The 18,716-nt window shown below is 51.1% G+C and overlaps 2 long non-coding RNA genes and 1 other non-coding gene across 5 annotated transcripts; all 3 read right to left on the reverse strand.

Moving 5' to 3' along the window:
* Positions 1-5,761: 5,761 nt before the first annotated feature.
* On the reverse strand, positions 5,762-12,026 carry LOC118554903 (uncharacterized). Its single transcript, XR_013441505.1, has 2 exons — positions 10,386-12,026; positions 5,762-10,212 (listed from the first exon to the last, which is right to left on the reverse strand). It is a non-coding gene; the product is annotated as an uncharacterized LOC118554903 (long non-coding RNA).
* A 3,212-nt stretch (positions 12,027-15,238) lies between these two features.
* LOC144379146 (uncharacterized) lies at positions 15,239-17,589 on the reverse strand. Of its 3 annotated transcripts, none has more exons than XR_013441508.1 (2): positions 16,456-17,589; positions 15,239-15,598 (listed from the first exon to the last, which is right to left on the reverse strand). It is a non-coding gene; the product is annotated as an uncharacterized LOC144379146 (long non-coding RNA). The 3 variants fall into 3 exon arrangements; XR_013441506.1 differs by having other exon boundaries at positions 16,409-17,589; XR_013441507.1 differs by having other exon boundaries at positions 15,859-17,589.
* On the reverse strand, positions 17,206-17,311 carry TRNAL-CAA (transfer RNA leucine (anticodon CAA)). The gene is made up of 2 exons: positions 17,274-17,311; positions 17,206-17,251 (listed from the first exon to the last, which is right to left on the reverse strand). It is a non-coding gene; the product is annotated as a tRNA-Leu (tRNA).
* Positions 17,590-18,716: the final 1,127 nt, after the last annotated feature.

Raw genomic sequence — 18,716 nt, forward strand, 5'->3', positions numbered from 1 at the left:
GGACAAGACGCAAGGGATACAGAAGGAGAAAGCGCGCAGAACACCCAGAGGAGAGTAAACCCCAGGACGCTACAGTTAGATGCAGAGCAATAAATGTGAACGTTCATTGGTACGATTTTCCGGGTAGTATGCTTCGTGCTGGTCATTTGATGGTGAATGAAAGACACAACTTCTTCCTCAAGGAGATGAACCTAGAGAGCAAGAGAGCCAAAGAGACAACGAAACTTATGATAGCAGCATCTGCAGGGTGGTTTGGGGGCCACACAGAGGAGGGTGTGGAAGAGGCCTGAGGACCAGGGGAGTGTGTGAGACAGACAGACAGACAGACACTCAGCAGCAGCATGCTGTGGTCTGGCTGGTGCACGCACACACACACACACGAGGTCGGGGCGTGCAGAAGGCAGACTTTCCACACGGAAACTCACACACGGTTCTGACGCCCTTGCAGGTCAAGCACAGGAGAATCACTCTCCCCTCTTTCCACGTCTGCCGAGGCTTCACTCTGCCCACAGCCCAGGGTAAGCAGAGCCTGGCTGCTTGGCGGTGAGGGGACCAAGAAAGTGTCACAGGGATGACAGGATAATGAGTTAGGAACAACGCTGTGCTTGGCGGCGAGCGAGTTCTGAGTTCTGTCCTGAGCACTTGTGTTTCCGGCACCGCAGGGGCTCATGCAGCTGTTTCTCACGCCAGAAGTTCTACTGTCGGGAAATGATGTGGTAAAACAATGAAAGTAGCTTTTGCCTGGAAAACAATTTGAGCTACCTCAGTAAATTCATTTTAAGTTGAGTTTCATCAGAAGAGAAAAATAGTGTTAATGATCACTGATCACTAACAATCACACGATGAATAATGACCTGCACGGAGGCAAGCTTTCACTTTCCACAGTTATTGCAAATCATGACCGCTATAGAGACAGGACTGTTTTACATTTCAGGTGGAGAAAACATGTAATATTATCTCTTCACATGGATAAAAGATAAACCGAGGCATATTAAACACTTTAAGAGTTTATTTGGGCAAAAAGTGATTTGGATCAGGGAGCACCAGGCCTGAAGTGCTTAGGAATGTTGCACCGACAGCTCAAGGAGAGACCCTTAAGAAAGCAGAAGCAGGGGCACCTGGGTGGCTCAGCTGATCTCAGCTCAGGTCTTGATCTCAGGGTCCTGGGTTCAAGCCCCACATTGGGCTCCATGCTGGGTGTGGAGCCTACTTAAAAAAAAAACAAGATAAAGCCTCCTTGGCTGTTTGCAACTATTGAATATAATTTCATAACCTTGAAGCATTGATAGGCTTAGACTTTGGCCTACTTACATAAGCCACCAGAGCGTCAGACCCCTCAGTCTAATGGCCTCCTTCTTTAATTCACTTATCACTACATGGCATTAAGATAAAAGAAATTCATCACTTTTTTTTTTAAAGATTTTATTTATTTATTTGACAGAGACAGCAAGAGAGGGAACACAAGCAGGGGGAGTGGGAGAGGGAGAAGCAGGCTTCCCGCTGAGCAGGGAGCCCGATGCGGGGCTCGATCCCAGGACCCTGGGATCACGACCTGAGCCGAAGGCAGACGCCCAACAACTGAGCCACCCAGGTGCCCCAAATGCATCACTTTTGATAAAGAAGAGAGCACAGTTAAGTTCAGTCTTACTTGCAACTTGAGTCTAATTCAATTAACAAACCTTTGTTTAACTCCCTGGGTTGGAAATACTCCCTATTCTTCAGTGTTTTCCAAAAGGAGTATTACTAGCATTTTGGATGGAAAAACTCTTTCTTTATACTCCACTGCGGTACACTCTCCTCTATACAATTGTCTGTAGAACAGATGATAATATGTACTATGTAATACACTATGTTTAGAATTTCTGGACCCCACCCACAAAAATAAGTAGCACATCCCAGTCATTGTGACAACCAAAAAAAATATCCCCAAATATATTTCCAAATGTAGATCAGAAGGTAGCAATGCTCTGGCTTGAGGACCAGGGAATATTAGCACAGATAGTTTCTTTACTGCTTGAATAAACAAAGTATTTTGTTTTACGTGATTTGCTCTATAGCATCCTTTTAATTAAAAGTTGATTCCTTTTTGGAAGGGAGATTCATATTCCTTAGCTTCTTCTAAAAGAAGAAGCATATATTTGTTTCCACAGCAGCAAGTGAAGAAAGGCCATTTCACAGGTAAGTGGAGAGCACATGGACTGTGTCTCCCAGAGAGAGGAAACCTTGAGAAAGTTAACACTGTATCATAGTTTTAGATAGAATGGAATAGTTACATTAACAAGTATATTGTACTTAATAAATGTGTTACCTTTTTTAAGTGCATAACTTAAAAAAGAGTCCCACTTGGTCAGAGGTATGGTCCTCCCAGCCCAGAGTGCATGATTCTAGAATTGTGGGGTGCAATAATGCTCTCCTAGACGTCTACTCGTGAGTTACATACGTAGTCACGTAAATATGACGAGTATGGGAAAGCTTTCCATGATAAAGCAAGCCTTTCGAGGCATTTAAGGAAACATATCAGAGAGAGAAAAAGACAGAACTCTGCTTTAGGCTTCCCCCAGCCTAAAGGCTGACCTTTACAGGCACTGAGGGGAAAAACCAGGACATAATTATGCGAGGTTTCAATAGCAGCTCCTTCCCTCGCTCCAGTGTTTGCTTCAACACCACCAAGCAGCCGAATCCTGATGCTACCTGCCTGGGGATGTAAGCAAAATGTTAATGATTAAGAAACCTTACTTGTTATTTCTAGAAACCTATCTTTTTAGGATGCCACTCTCGTTGGATTATTTGTGCTACACATGAAGAGTGGCTTGGGCCAAGCCTTGTGTACGGTTCCTTGCTTCTACCTGGCGTAAAGATGAGTAAGATGCTCTCGGGCACAATCTAGAGACGAGGCACACAGGTGAGTGTGCAGCTACAAAGCAACGTGGCGAGTGCTCTCACGAAGGGGAAGCGCAGAGCTGCTGGGGCATCTGACCCTAAGACGGTCAAGCAGAAAGTTCCACGGGCGATAGGCTGATGGGGCTCTTATCACGCGAGTACAGATGGCCAGACAGGGCAAGGGAGGCAGATAAGAACTTTTCAGACAGCATCCGTGTACAAAGTCATGGAGGCAGTCTTTAAATGGTGCCGTTGGACCACAGAAGTGCGGATTGGGTAGGAAGGGAAAAGGAAACGGGGCTGGAGAAGCAGGTGAGGCCCTGGAGAGTCCTGTCGCCAGGCTGACGAGCTGAGCCGTCAGCAGGTGCTAAGCAGGCACGTGACGCTGGCTTTGGGTTTCAGGACCGTCACTGTGGTGACTGTGTGCACGACGGGAACCGCTGGAGGCTCGGAGACCACATGAACCGTCCAGGGCAGCTCTCAGGAGGCAGGTGGGACTTGCTGGCCGGCTACGGGACCCAACGGGCGGAAGAAGCGCCCTGAAGTGACTCGCATGCTTCTGACCGGAGGGCTGCTTTCTGCTTCCCTCTCATCTCTCTCGTCTTCCCCTGACTTTTCCGGTGTTCTCAGAGCTTACTCCACTACCAGCTCCACTTTTCTTCCCGAAAACTTGGCTGGCTCACAAATCTTACCGTTTAATCTTTCTTGCTTATATATATATGTTCACTTATACATTCATAAATATACATTGCTAGTCCTCATGTTGCCTAAGCTCAAGTTTTTTATTTTGGCAAAGAAGGTCTAAAGCCTCATTTCACTTGGATATTCCATTTCCTTTGCACTGTTCAAAATGATCATATTCTGCCAAATCAGCTTCTTTTCTCAATGTTTCCTTTCAAGATGGAACTAGCTTTTCCCGCAACTTACAGGCTGGAAATACTTGGTTTGGTTCTCTCCTAGGTTCAAACTCTTGGACGTACACAAAGATCACAAAATGAGCCTATAGTAGGGACAAAAGGGGAAGATGAGGCAGCCGTCCGAGGAAGCCCGGGTTGCTTGGGCATCTCATCTCTAAGAGTAACGTGTGCAGGAATCGTATTACAGAGACAAAGCAAGACTTATCTAAGATGGTAGGAGGGTGATTACAGAATAAGACAGTAAGATTTTTGTTACTAAACTTGCCACTCTGCCCAACCTGTGGTTAGCTGCAATGCATTTTCTTCAAACATCTATCTCCCTTGAGGACCTCTGTGGCTCTATGGGCTTTCTTTTTTCTTTTATTTTTTAAAGATTTTATTTATTTATTTGACACAGAAGAGAGAGAGCATGAGCAGGGGGAGCTGCAGGAAAAGGGAGAAGCAGGCTCCTCACTAAGTAGGGAGCCCTATGCGGGACTTGATCCCAGGACCCTGAGATCATGACCTGAGCCAAAGGCAGAGGCTTAACCGACTGAGCCTCCCAGGCGCCCCTCTACGGGCTCTCTGCCCACCTTTCTACTCTAAGTAACAACCAGTGTCCCCTGCCTCCAAGTCACATGCCGCTCTTCAGGTCGCAGTGATCCCTACAGACCGCGCCTGTCTTTCTTCTCTGCAGCATGAGCACGTACTACCCCCACATTTCTTCCCCCACCCAGCCCGGAGGCCACTGTACTGAATACAGCTCTTGCACAGGTATTTCTCACGACTTCTTTGAGGGCAGCAAAACTGAAGAATAAAGTTGGAAGACCTTTCGAAACTCTTTGACTTCAAAACTGGCCAGAAAGTTACAGAAATCAAGACAGTATTGTATTGGTGAGAGAACAGATCAAAAGAACAGAATAAAAGAGCACAGAAATAGAACCACAAAAATATAGGCGGCAATCTTCGATAAAAACACAAAGGCAATTTTTTTTTTTTTTTTAGATTTTATTTTTTTATGTAATCTCTACCCCCACTGTAGGGCTCAAACTCATGACCCAGAGATCAAGAATCACACGCTCTCTTGACAGAGACAGCCAGGCACCCCCCAAAACAGAGGCAATTCAGTGGAGAAAGAAGAGTCTTTTCAACCAGTGGTGCTGGTACAACTAGGTATCCACATGCAAAAAACAAAACAAAAATAAGAAGGAAGGAAGGAGGGAAGGAAGGAAGGAGAAAGAAAGAAAGAGAAAGAAAAAGAAAAAAGGAATCTAGACACAGACTTTATAACTAGCACAAAAATTAACTCAAAATGCATCACAGACTTAAATGTAAAACACAAAACTATAAAACTTCTAGAAGATAGTAGAGGGGGAAATCTAGGTGAGCTTGGCTTTGGTGATAACTTTTTAGATACAACACCAAAAGCATGATCTGAGAAAGGAAGAAATTGGTAAGCTGGCTTCATTAAAACTAGTAACTCTCACTCTGCAGAAGTCACTACTAAGAGAATGAAAAGACAAGCTTAGCCTGGGAGAAAATATTTACAGAACATGTATCTGACAAAGGACTTGTATCCAAAATATACTTAAAACTCAACAATCAGAAGACAAACAACCCAACTTAAAAAATCAGGATAAGATCTAAACAGACACTTCACCACATAAGATACACAGATGGCAAGTAAGCATATGGAAAAATGCTCGACATCATAGGTCATTTGGGAATTGCAAATTACAACAATGAGATACCACCATATATCTATTAGAATGGCTAAAATCCAAAAAAACCCAATACCAAATGGTATTAAGGATGTGGAGCAAAAGGAACCTTCATTCACTGTTTGTGGAAATGCAAAATGGTACAGCCACTTTGGAAGAGAGTTTGGAAGTTTCTTACAAAGTTAAATACAATGTTACATATGATCCAGCAATTGTATTCCAGATATTTACCCAAATGAGTTGAAAACATAAAGCTTGCACATAAATATTTATAGCAACTTTATTCAGAATAAAGTTGCCAAAACCTGGAAGCAACCAAGACGTGCGTCAAAAGGGGAATGGATCAGCAAACTGTTATATGCATCAAATGGAATATTATTCAGTGATTTAAAAAAGCTATCAAGCCACAAAAAGGCAGGGAGGAACCTTAAATGCATACTTCTAAGTGAAAGAAGGCAGCCTGAGAGGCTACATACTGTGTGACTCCAACTACATGACAGCCTGGGAAAAGCTAGAGACAGTAACAGGAACAGTGCCGCCTTGGGCTCAGCTGAGAACGGGAGGAGTGACCCCCAGGGCGGTGACACTGCCTTGATGGATTCAGGACATCGTGCCTTTGTCAAAATCTACAGAATTGTACAGCACAAAGGGTTGAGCCCTGATGTACACTATGAGCTTCATTAGTCATGTATCAACATCAGCATCCATTGTAACAATGTGCCACGCTAATGCAAGGTGTTAATAAGGGAAATCGTACTGGGAAGAGGAGGGGGTATATGGGAACTCTGCACAGTGATCCACTGTGCAGCCCCCCACTGCCCATAAAGTCGCCTCATCCCATTTCAGCATGGCACTCCTCTCCTCTCCTGCGCTGAACACCTAGAGAACAATCTCCAGTACCCCACTGTGGTAGAGAGGCAATCATATCCAGCAGGGAGGAATGGGCCGGAGACCCCAGAATCTAAGTGCTTCTTAAACTACTTTAACTTTCCTTGTTTTAGCAGCCTGCTGCGCTCTCATTCCCAGACATAGCTGCTATTGTCTTAGGGGATCCCATTGTATGAATTGAGTTTTGTCACCGACAGAGAGTTCGCAAAATCAATTAGCCTTAGTCAATATGCTTTCCTGCTTCTAAAACTGTAAATTGCCCTTCCATTTTTCCTTACCATTGTGAGTTTGTGCATTTTTAAAAATCTGTTTTAGTCTTGCCTGGGAGGGAATTAAATTAGTTGCTCTAGTTATCGTTATCTTTACTCATATGTTCACATCTCTGGTAATAAATAGTACAAAGTGCATTTTAAAACTTTACAGGAACAATACCACCTTGGGTATAGCGCTTACTTAAAATAAATAAACTTTAAGGATTGGGAAAACAAATAAACTCAAATTGCACTAAATACAATATGGTTTAGTCAAAAGGAATAATTCTCACAAGACCATAAGCATTCTGTAATAACAAAACATTATCGTGAAGGCAGTTACATTCATTTTTCATCAAACAAGCTGACCAAACCTGGAATCCAGTCTGATCCCTGTTTGTCTCTTTAAGTCATTAATATGAACAATTTCCTTTCCTCTTGAAGAGTCCTGTTAGAGCAAGAGGACCCCACCCGAGGGGAATGCAGACCCTGCAAGGGGGGCCTTAAGCTCCCTTCAGATCCCCTATCAGAGCAAAGTGCACAGCCGCTGGGCATTCTGGTGGTTGCTCCATGAACAGAGCTGCTCGGCATGAGGATCAGGGAGCTCTTCTGCTTTCAGCAGGCACGGGACGTCCCCCCAGCCTCATTCCATGGTAATGCGGACACACTCAGCAAACGTGTGATCGCCCCCCCGCGGGCAGCAAGGATGTCACGGTCACCTGGTGTCCCGTGATCAGACATTCAGTACCCATGAGAAGGGGCCCCGAAAGAGAGTATCTACAGGAAATATACAGGAATTGTAACTGAATTCTCCCGTATGACATGCTCCTATGTGAGAATTTTAAAAGTAGACAATGAAAGGAAAACACTGAACTGTGATCCCTCATTGAAATTTGAAGGATTACAAAAAAGCTTAGAAAATCTACCCCTTCCCCACACAATTATTATTATCTGTGCTTCCAAATGTTACCCAGGAAAATCACTTCTCTGATAAAGCCTGGCTTAAAAAAAAAAAAAAAATTGGGCGCCTGGGTGGCTCAGTTGGTTAAGCGACTGCCTTCGGCTCAGGCCATGATCCTGGAGACCCTGGATTAGCACGGGTTCTGCTTCTCCCTCTGACCCTCCCCCCTCTCGTGCTCTATCTCTCTCATTCTCTCTCAAAATAAATAAAATCTTAAAAAAAAAAAACACCTAAAATTAAAATAAAAAGGGAACTCTAAACTTTGCAATCTCTGAATTTGGGCATAATATAAACCATGGGATACGAATTTCTGAAATCTTTCTGCTGCCAGTGTTGCATCTACAATGGCTGATCGGGTGGTCGTTACTTTCTTGCATTTTTCTGTATAACATCATTCATGATGGACACCAAAGTCAAAATTCATGCAGATCACTTAGTTTGCTGACAGTACTTAAAGATGTTAGAACATGTAATGGGAAAAGGATCCCTATTATAACAATAAATTCAAAAAACAAAAACTTAAGAAATGTGGAGGGTCTCTATTGGGAATTTTTTTAAAAAACCGCTGCCTTATAAGAAGGAAGCCTTTAATAAATAGAAATATATGCCTTGCTCTTAATCTAGCAATTCAATGTAATCCAAATATAAACACAAAAAAATAGTGGAGGAAATGAAGGAGGGAGATAATAGAACGATATTAATGTTCATCTGGAAAAACAAACACATACTAATCAGAAAAACACTGTTAGAGAGCAGTGATGAGGACGAGCCTTACAAGATACTAAAAATACAGCTTATAAAATAAGATGAAAAAGAGGGAGGCAAACCACAGGAGACTCTTAACTCTAGGAAACAAACTGAGGGTTGCTGGAGGGGAGGTCGGTGGGCGGATGGGGTAACTGGGTGATGTAATGAGCACTGGGTGTTATACTCAACTGATGAATCACTGAATTCTACCCCTGAAACTAATAATAATACACTTTATATTAAGTAACTTGAAGTTAAATAAAAAAAATAAAAATTTAAAGAATTTTTAAAAATGTATTTTAAAGCTACGATGATCACAACGCATTAGTCCTGGAGAGGAAATGGACCAACAGGAGGAAGTGGAGTCCACCTGCCCCCACTCCTCGCTACCGGCCTAGAATCACAGCGCCCTGTGGCCTGGCTGGCTATGGTCGTCCAGGGTCGACTTGTTACAGTTACGGTTTGGTCTGCCCGGACTTGTATCAGCCGCCTCGCCTCCTGCCTCCTGGAGGGGTCCTTGAAGTCACCACGATCTCACTGATCTAACTTCATCAGTCCAGGACTGTATAGATTTTCCTGTGATTAAGAAAATTCAGTTACAATTACTTTATATCTTCTATAGATAAAGCTTATCTTTCCTTGCAATATGTATTTACGAGTGAGATAAAATCATTCGGGGGACACCTGGGTGGCTCAGCCGGTGAGGCGCTTGCCTTCCGCTCAGGTCATGAGCCAGGACCAAGCCCCCCTGGGGCTCCCTGCTCAGCGGGGGGCCTGCTGCTCCCTCTCCCTCTGCCGCTCCCCCTGCTTGTGCTCTCTCGCTCTGTCTCTCTGTCAAATAAATAAATAAAATCTTAAAAAAAAAGATAAAATCATTCAGACTAACTTTTTAAAGCTGAAGAGCCAGATATGTCACTATATTTATGCGAACCCTTAATGAATATTTAGGGTCATGTTTTCTTGATAAAAAGCAAATACTAAAGGCAACGCAAAATAACACAACTAGTGTGGAAATCGGTTTGGCAGTCGTCCTGTAACGTTGAAGTACACGTACCACCCAACCCAGCAATACTGCCCCTAAGTATACTTACCCAAGAGAAGGGAAAGCGTATTTTCAGACAAAGACTAGACCCAACCCAGACGTCTATTAACTGGCAAATGAATTTGCTATACCCACACACTGACATTCTACCATCAATGAGAGGAAGAATTACACACACAGCAACACGGCAGTACACAGCACGACCTCCGAAGCATCGCTGTTCAATAAAAAAAAGTGATTCTGTGAAATTCTAGATAAGTAAACTGAAGTGACCTATAGTGAGAGAAAGCAGACTGATGTTTGCCAGTGGTCTGAGAATGGGAAGGACCGACTTAGAGGAGCATGAAGGGACATTTCTAGACTATGAAAACATTGTGTGGATAGTTTTATGGCCGTTGATTTATTTGTCAAAGCTCATTAAATTGTACTCTTAAAACTGCTGAGTTTTACCGTATATCTCAGTCGAGCCGATTAAAACAACAGCACCAGGAACAGGCCACCATCTATGCCGCCAACTTCTCTGGGCAGGACGTCCTAGCTGGGCTTTGTACGGCTGTGCTTCTGGTTGCACCAAATGTGAGTCTCGTCCCTGCACACGTTCTAGGAGTTACCAGAACACCCTGTCCGGAAAGCTGACCTTGAGCCGAGTGACAGGAAATGGCACAACAGCAAGAGAGGTTCGTTTCCATGCGGAAAAGGTCATTTTCTGTATTCATTTTAGTAGCTGGGTATTTGTTCAAGCAATGTTCCACTATTTGCTTCTCTTCCTCAGGGCTTCAATTAGAGTGAAGAACGTCGGATGTAAGAGAAAAATCCCTGAAAAATCCTAACAGGACAAAAACAAAATCTGAAGCTAGTAGCTCTATGTTTGTTCAGAGAAAACTGAGAGTTGCCCACTGTGCAACTGCTGGGTAGATCCCCCCCCCCCCCCCCCCCCCCCCCGCCCCGCAGAGCAGAGATCTAAGCCCCTCCCCGAGGACAGCTCCCATCCTCTCCCACCTGTTCTCCTGGCTCATCCCGCACAGCCACCGCCTGCTCCCCGCTCTCCGGGCGCCGCTCCCGCACCCGGGCCTGCAGCTCCTCGGGCAGGATGGTCAGGATCTGCTCCTTGCTGTGCGTCTCGGGCCGCAGCCAGCGTCGGTAGAGCTCCCCGAGCCCGGTGCGAGTCTGAGCCTCGAGGGGTCCAGGTGTCTCTGGAGAGCAAAACTGAAGCACCTGCAAAAGATCTCCCTGGTATGCGGTTTCTCCCTTCGAATGCTGGAGTCTCCTTTCCAAGTATGTTCCTCTTTCTCCACCTTCAGGGTCACAAGCCCCACCGCGCCCTCTGGAACTCGGAGGGTCCAAGGTCCAGCTTCGCTTGCTTCCTGGTCTGCTGGATTGAAATAACCCGACAGAGTGTATCACACGCTCTCCGTTGAGATTCCCCTCGAGGTTCTTCAGGGTGGCAAAGAATAGGAAACCCCACGAAGAGCAGGACAACCTAGATGCCAGACACATTCTGACTCACGAAACAGTAAGGAAATACTATTAGGGGAAAAAATGCTAAAATTATTTACACGCTACCGAAAGACAATTTCCACAGTAGTTGTCCATAAGCAAAGAAAACTTAAGAGACAAGAGCTCACCAACTCGAATTCGCAGGTAATGAAAGATCCTCGCTTTTCCTGCTTCCCAGCGAACGGGCGGCCCCTTCCTCCGTGACCGACAACAAGCAGTTGGGGGCTCACCTGCTGCGTGCTGACCAGGCGACGTTACTAATCGTTCACACGTCCCTCTCCATCCCTGGAGCCGAGGTCCCCGTCTACACGTCACATGTACACTGATGAGTCCCTTGGGGTTTCTGAAGCGCGGCTGACACCCAGCAGGGCCCCGGGCTCGCCAGGCAGCGGAGATGGACGGGAGGCCTCGTGGGAGTCCCAGCAAGGCGTCACAGGGACTCCTGCCCCGCAGCACGGAGGCCGCCGGAAGGAAGGCATTCTCGGGCTGGCTCCCCAGGGGAGGTCAGGGAGGGGTTTTACGGAGACTTAGGTGGGGCAAGGGGTCAGCACGAGCAGGTGGAGGCGGGGGTGTATCCGCACCTGCGCGCGTAAAGATCGCGCTCCTGCCCGTGTGGCAGGTCTACTTCACACGTTAAATCTGCACCCCAGGTGCGACTTCCAACGTCACCAGGAGGGAGAGTCCGCGGAAGTGCAGCGCTGGGGCCCGTCCCGGTGCAGACTGGTTTGGTCCGGCGCTCGCCAGCCGGGGGGCAGCACCCTCGCCCGCAGTCCTGCAGGGTAGCTGCTCCGGACGCGCAGAGGTTTGTGCTAATGGAGACAGCTGCGGAAGGCGGGGTTTGCGCTCGGGGTCGCGAGGACCCCAGTCCGGTCCCTGCTCCCTTCCACCAACATCCTCTTCATGTCACAACCAGTCAGGATGAACGCTAAAAACACAAATACTCTGTAATTCCGAGTAACTCCAGGGCTCCGAAAAGGAAGCCCCAGGAAGGTCCCGAGTTCAAACGTCTTCCTGCGATTCTTCGCGCCCCGCGCAGCGCGCGTGGCCCCGCGGGAGCTCCGGCGGCCAGCCTGGAGGAGGCGGCGTGCGCGGGGCCGCGGGGAGGCCGCGTTCCGAGCCGAAGGGCGCGCCCGAGGGGCCCAATCAGGCTGGGGCGCCCCCGCCAGCCGCCCCCCTGCGGGCTCGCCGCGCCCCCCTTCCGCCTCCCCCGCAGGCTCGCTCACCCCTCTCTCCGCCCCCCCCGCCCCCCCCGGCTGGCTCGCTCTCCCCTCTCCGCCCCCTCCGCCCCCCCCCGCAGGCTCGCTCTCCCCTCCCTCCGCCCCCTTCGGCCCCCACCCCTGCAGGTTCGCCGCGCCGCCCCCCCGCAGGCTCGCTCTCCCCTCCCTCCGCCCCCTCCGGCCCCCACCCCCGCAGGCTCGCTCTCCCCTCCCTCCGTCCCCTCCGGCCCCCACCCCTGCAGGTTCGCTCTCCCCTCCCTCCGCCCCCTCCGGCCCCCACCCCTGCAGGTTCGCCGCCCCCCCCACCCCCGCAGGCTCGCTCTCCCCTCCCTCCGTCCCCTCCGGCCCCCACCCCTGCAGGTTCGCTCTCCCCTCCCTCCGCCCCCTCCGGCCCCCCCCACCCCCGCAGGCTCGCTCTCCCCTCCCTCCGTCCCCTCCGGCCCCCACCCCTGCAGGTTCGCTCTCCCCTCCCTCCGCCCCCTCCGGCCCCCCCCCTGCAGGTTCGCCGCCCCCCCCCCACCCCTGCAGGCTCGCTCTCCCCTCCCTCCGCCCCCTCCGGCCCCCACCCCTGCAGGTTCACCGCCCCCGCTGAGGGCTGGGCAGGCCTCCCCAGGAAGCCGGGGCCGCGCGCGCCGCGGGAGCGGAAGTAAAGGTGGGCTCCCACGGACCTTGAAGAGGCGGGTCCTGGAGCAGCCGGCGGGGGAAACCAAGGTCTCTCTGGAGGGCTCTCTAGGACGCGGGCGGTCTCGCGCTCTCGGTGGTGCCCCGGTCTCCGTTGGCCGCCCCAGAGGGCTTCCAGGCTGTCCAGCCAGGAACACTGTGCCCGTCCTTCAGAGTTAAGTTCGCTTCTCCCACCAACACTACCCATAGCACCCGCAGACCCCTTTCTTTGTGCTGGGAAGAGGTGTGCACGTTGCACACATTATCTCATTTGATCCTGGAAATAAGGCACGAAGTTAAATGGTTTACTGATAGTCAAAGAACTTTAAACTCTGTGGTGGCCTTTTGCCACAGATCTTCACGATTTTACTGAGCTGCAGGGCTTTCGCCCCACCCCTATGATAGCCGAATTCCGCGGTTTGACACCTTTGAAAAGCCATCACTTGATTGTCTAACTCATATTCCACAACCTCTCTAGACTCACCTGGGCTCTAAAATCTGAACAAATGTTAATTGCTTCCCCTAACTTTAAGTAGATGAAGCAATGGATGAGACTCCCAGAAAAGGCTTTTGTAGAATTTTGAAACTTGTAAGAGAGGAAAAAAGAATTTTCCCTCTGCCCTTCTAAGTTCTTAGCTGGGGTCCTGGTAACAAAAGAGATGAATGAGAGAAAAACACAAGCAAGTTTATTAACGTGTATATCTCATGTACACATGGCAGAGACCCAAGGAAAAAATGAGTGACTCGCCAAGGTGGCTTAGAATTCAGGCTTGAATACCATCTTCAGCTAAAGACAAAACAAAGAGGGTGTCAGGGAGGTCAGTTACGGGAGCTGACCAGGAAAAGTATAAACAGGAGTTAGCTCTGTTAGTACCTTCTTGTTTCTTGTGATTCGGGGTCATCCTTCTCTTCCTCAGAGAGGGAGACACCATTACAAAAGGGTAACTTGTACTCTGTTTTTAGAGCTTCTCCTGAGCCTGCTGTTTCTCAAAATAATCCTTATGCCAAAAAAAAAAGCCTATTTTGCTGCCCTTGAAACTCATGTCTTATTCTGATCCCTTTTCTTATTATAATCTCTTGATTTGTGACCAGATTTTGAAAGGAGGGAATAATAATCTTATACCCTTTCCCTTCATAACATGTAAGGACATCTTCCAACTTCCTTGAGATGTCCAGATCAACTCCCCTCTCTAACAGGTTTCTCCAGGTCAAGACTACATATATACTTTACTTCTGATTTCACTCTTTCAACTGATACAGGCTGTAGACACAGGTGACCTCACCCAGCCCCGGAATGAAGACTGAGCTCCTCAGTATTACAAAGTCAAGATTACAAAATCAAGAGTTTGTAGGGGCACCTGGCTGGCTCAGTTAGTAGAGCATGGGACTCTTGATCTTATCAGTTTGAGCCCCATGTTGAGTGTAGAGATTACTTAAAAATAAAACCTTCAAAAAAAAAAAAAGGCTATTGGTTGACTAGAGAATTACTGCAAATTGGAGGGTGCTTGCCAGGATGTGGTGAGATAAATGCCTATTCTCCACTTTTTAACAAATTCAGATCTAAAACCCAATTCTATAGGAGTGTACTAGTGAAATAAGGAAGATGTTTCGGTTTTGAAGGTTGTGATCACATCCACCTCCACTGTGACTTCTGTCAGGAAAAATTTTCAAGGAGTTTGAAATGGATGGCACAAAGTTTCTAAGGTACCTTGAGTAGGACGACTGTCTTAGTTAGTGTGGCTGCCGTAGCAAAATGCCGCAAACCAGGTGGCTTAACTACAGAAGTTTATACCTTAGAGTGCCAGAAGGTGTAAAGTCCCAGATCAGGGTGGTCCACGAGGTCGGGTTCTCGTGAGGGCCCTTCTCTGTTTCAAAGGGTGTCTTCTTGCTGTGTTCTCACATGGCTCAAGAGCACAGTGAGGAAGCAAGGTCCCTCAGGATTTTTTACAATGACCCTAATCCTATTTTGGAGGGCTCTACCCTCATGACATCTAAACCCTACTTACCCTCCACAGATCCCATCTCCTAATACCATGACATAAGGGGGTAGGGTTTCAACATGAATTTTGGAGGGACACATTCAGTCCATAACAGCGATTTTCACTGGTTTTGAGCGATCTCACAACTCTGAGTTGTAGGAAACTGGTAACAGTGCAAATAATTTTCATCCACAGAAATGCAAATGAAATTGTGTCCAGTGGAATGTGAATGATCATTGTCCTGGAAATTGACAGTTAAAAACAAATCTATTTGTAAATTTGCTTCAGCATTCCAGATTGTCTATAAATATGTAATACTTTGAATTTTCTTTTTTTAAATTTATTTGTTAACTTATTTTTTAACATTTTTTTCTTTAAATTTAATTAATTAATGTATAATGTATTATTGGTTTCAGAGGTACAGGCCGGTGATTCATCCTGAGTTTTCTGAGCCAGTTGTAACATCTTACTGGTTGTTAAATTATCCGACACATAATCATTTTCATTTGTATGAGAGTCATCGATTTACTTTTTTTTTTTTTTAACACAGTCTTTTAACCATTTGAAAACTAGGGGTATACACCAGTGGCAGAAACAAAATACGAACTTGTGGCTGGCAAATGCACATGGAAGAACACGGTTTGGATCTGAAACTAAAATGGGCCATCTCTACCCCTTCGCCCCATGTCTATACCGGGAACCCAGCGGACACGCCGGCCCAGCAGCTCTGGGAAGGCTCACGTACTCTGTTAAACACGAGCGCAGAAGCTGAGACCACAGGAGCACAGCTGGGCATCAGGGTCGCCCAAAAATGTGGGTCAAAGAAGGAAAACTGTTACTCTTCCTCAGACTCTTCTTCCTAGGGGGAGGATAAACGAAAGGGTAAAGCAAGTTAAGTCTCTTCCCACTAATTCCAAGAGGCATTAGCGAGTAAAACAGAAAGGGGAAAGTTCCTCTTAAGAGGTGGTTTTGTAAAAATTCTGTAGTCATGTTTTTTTGGCATTTGTTTTAAAACCAAAAAAGCCAATATGCTAGCTGGACCTAAAAGTTGGAGCATCCTCACGTCTTCCTTCTAGAATTTTCCGGGGGAACCCGCCTCCTCTCCCTCCCATGACGTGCCTTTCTCTAACTCAGCCGGGTCTCCCGAAGCAGCGACGCGCTCCTCCGGCGTCTGCAGGAGCCCCCGCCCGCTCCGCTCCCAGCGGCGTCGGGGGGACAGGGGCCCCACGCGCAGCAGCTCGGCTCTGCGTCGCCCGCGCGGGTTTAACGGCCGCAGAGACGCCGTCCGCCCGTCTCCCCGCGTCTGTCCGTCGCGCCCGCCGGAGCGCGCGGACGGAAGTAGCGCCGGGCGGGCCGTCGGGCGGCGCACACACCCGTCGGTGCCCGCATCTGAGTTCAGACCGGGGCCCTCGTCCCGACAGCGGCCCCGAGAAGCCCGTCGGGGCACCAGGCCGCCTCCCCCGGCCCGCGGCGTCCCTCGCGTCGGGCGGACCCGCAGGGACTCGGCAGCGAGCGCGCTCCCGCGCCGTCGGGAGCCGGGCCCCCCGGGCGGGCGGCGAACGTCGAGCCCCGGCATTCGGGCTGCCGTGCTCTGGAGCCGGAGCCGGAGCCGAGTCCGAGGCAGCAGCGGGCGTGCAGCCGCAAGACGAGCGCTCGGGCGGAACCTTACTTCGCTCCTCCCTGAAGTACCTTCTCTGCCCCAGGTTGTGTTCTTACCGCCACCGCCCGGCTGCACCGTCGGCACCGTCCGGCACGCGGCAACACCCACTGCGTGAGCAGTGATTACAGCTCAACATCAGGCAAAGTCCGTGTTTAACCGCAGTGCGCCGGGTAAGGGGCGTGAGGCCACGCGGCCAGGAGCCCGGCGGACCGCGTGGGAGCCAGGTGGCGGACCGCGTGGGAGCCAGGTCGCAGGCGGGCACAGCGGACTAACAGGAGGCTGCGCAGGAGGGCCGGGCGGCCGGTCCCGCTCCGTCAGGACCAGGAGGCGCGGCACGGACGAAACGCTCGGCAGCGGCGCCGCGGCCGCTGAAAACGCGGGGCAGCACGGACGGTCCGCGCGGGCCTCCCTTCGGGCGCGGCGGCGGGACCTGCCGCAGGGCTGTGCGGGGCGGGGACGCGGTCTGGGCCGAGCCGGCCGCCGGAGGCCGCGAGCAGGGACCCGCCACCTCTCCGCCCCGCCCCGCCGCGGCGCCGCCGGCCGCGGCGAGCCCCAAGTCTCGCGCTTTCCAGACGTCTCGCGATGCCATCGGCCCGTCGTCTCGGCTCCCGTTTGAGTCTGCGCCAGATCGCTCGGCTTTTAGAATGTATCGCGATATTTTCGCTTTTGATATTGTCGGTGTTTTAACAGCCCCTGTAAGAAAATTTTAAGTCAGGTTTTAATACTGTAGGTTGGTAAGACCTCTCTTCGTGCTGCTCCGATCGGTCTAGTTGTGTAGGAAATTAGGGGGAGGAAGAAAAACGATGTGTCAGAAGTGGGATTCGAACCCACGCCTCCATTCGGAGACCAGAATCCCCAGCGCGGGGAAGCGAAGCTTGAGTCTGGCGCCTTAGACCACTCGGCCATCCTGACACCCTGCGGAAGGGGGAGATTTTCCGCTGAAGTAGATGTGGAGGAGTGGCGCGTCTGTGACGTGCGCGCCGGCCGGAGCGCTGACGACGGAGGCGCCGCCGGAGGAGCACGGAGCCCCTGTGGATCGGACAGGAACCCCGGCGGAGGAGCGCGAGTGCTGGGGCGCGAACGCGGACACGGCTTCCCGCGGCCGCACAGCGGCGGGCGCGCCTCGAGGACCGAGCGCCGGCTTCCCCAGCCCTCCGCTCGGCTCCCAGCCTCTTGCCCTCACCCGCGTCCCGGCGCGCCGGTGGTTTTCTTTTGACGAGAGAGGAACGACAGCACACGGAACAGAAGCCCCCAATTCCGTGGCACGGCCCCCGCCTCCCCACGAGTGCCCCGCACTGGTCGGGGAGTTTGTTGGGCTCCGAAGGCGCCTGCGCCCGGGCTCACGTCTGCAGGAGCAGGGGCAGGGGCAGGGGCAGCGGTAGGGGCAGGGGCAGGTGCAGCGGCAGGGGCAGGTGCAGCGGCAGGGGCAGCGGCAGGGGCGCGGCGGGACAGGGGCAGGGCAGGGGCAGCGGCAGGGCAGGGGCAGCGGCAGGGGCAAGGGCAGGGGCAGGGCAGGGGCAGGGCAGGGGCAGGGGCAGCGGCAGGGGCGGGGCAGGGCAGGGCAGGGCAGCGGCAGGGCAGGGGCAGCGGCAGGGGCAGGTGCAGGGGCGGGGCAGCGGCAGGGCAGGGGCAGCGGCAGCGGCAGGGCAGGGGCAGCGGCAGGGGCAGGGCAGGGGCAGGGGCAGGGCAGGGGCAGCGGAAGGTACAGGAGCGGGAGGAGGGGCAGCGGCAGGGGCAGGGCAGGGGCAGCGGCAGGGGCAGGGCAGGGGCAGGGGCAGGGCAGGGGCAGCGGCAGGGGCAGCGGCAGCGGCAGGGCAGGGGCAGCGGCAGGGGCAGGGCAGGGGCAGCGGCAGGGGCAGCGGCAGCGGCAGGGCAGGGGCAGCGGCAGGGCAGGGGCAGCGGCAGGGGCAGCGGCAGCGGCAGGGCAGGGGCAGCGGCAGCGGCAGGGGCAGCGGAAGGTACAGGAGCGGGAGGAGGGGCAGCGGCAGGGGCCCTACTCCCGGTCCTGGGGCCGCTCTCGGGCGCTCGCAGCCGAGCCCTACGCGTCCGCTGTCAGGTCTGGGACACCGGTGGCCCCGCGCCACACCTCCCGACGCAGCGGGACGGAGAGCCCCTGGGGGTCCGGGAAACTCCGCCGAAGAAAGCCCCGCAGGCCTGCTGCCGGCCCAGGACACGGCCTGCGTGCAAGGCAGGGGCTCAATGGATGGGTCCGACCACTTGTTCCGGCCGCTCTGCTTGGGGCTAAGCTCAGGGAGTAGAGACGGATTTGAGAATTTTAAGTACATTTTGTCCCAATGGGTTATTTTTTGTATTGACA

The sequence above is a fragment of the Halichoerus grypus genome, chromosome 9 (assembly GCF_964656455.1).
Source record: "Halichoerus grypus chromosome 9, mHalGry1.hap1.1, whole genome shotgun sequence".
Classification (NCBI taxonomy): Eukaryota; Metazoa; Chordata; class Mammalia; order Carnivora; family Phocidae; genus Halichoerus; species Halichoerus grypus.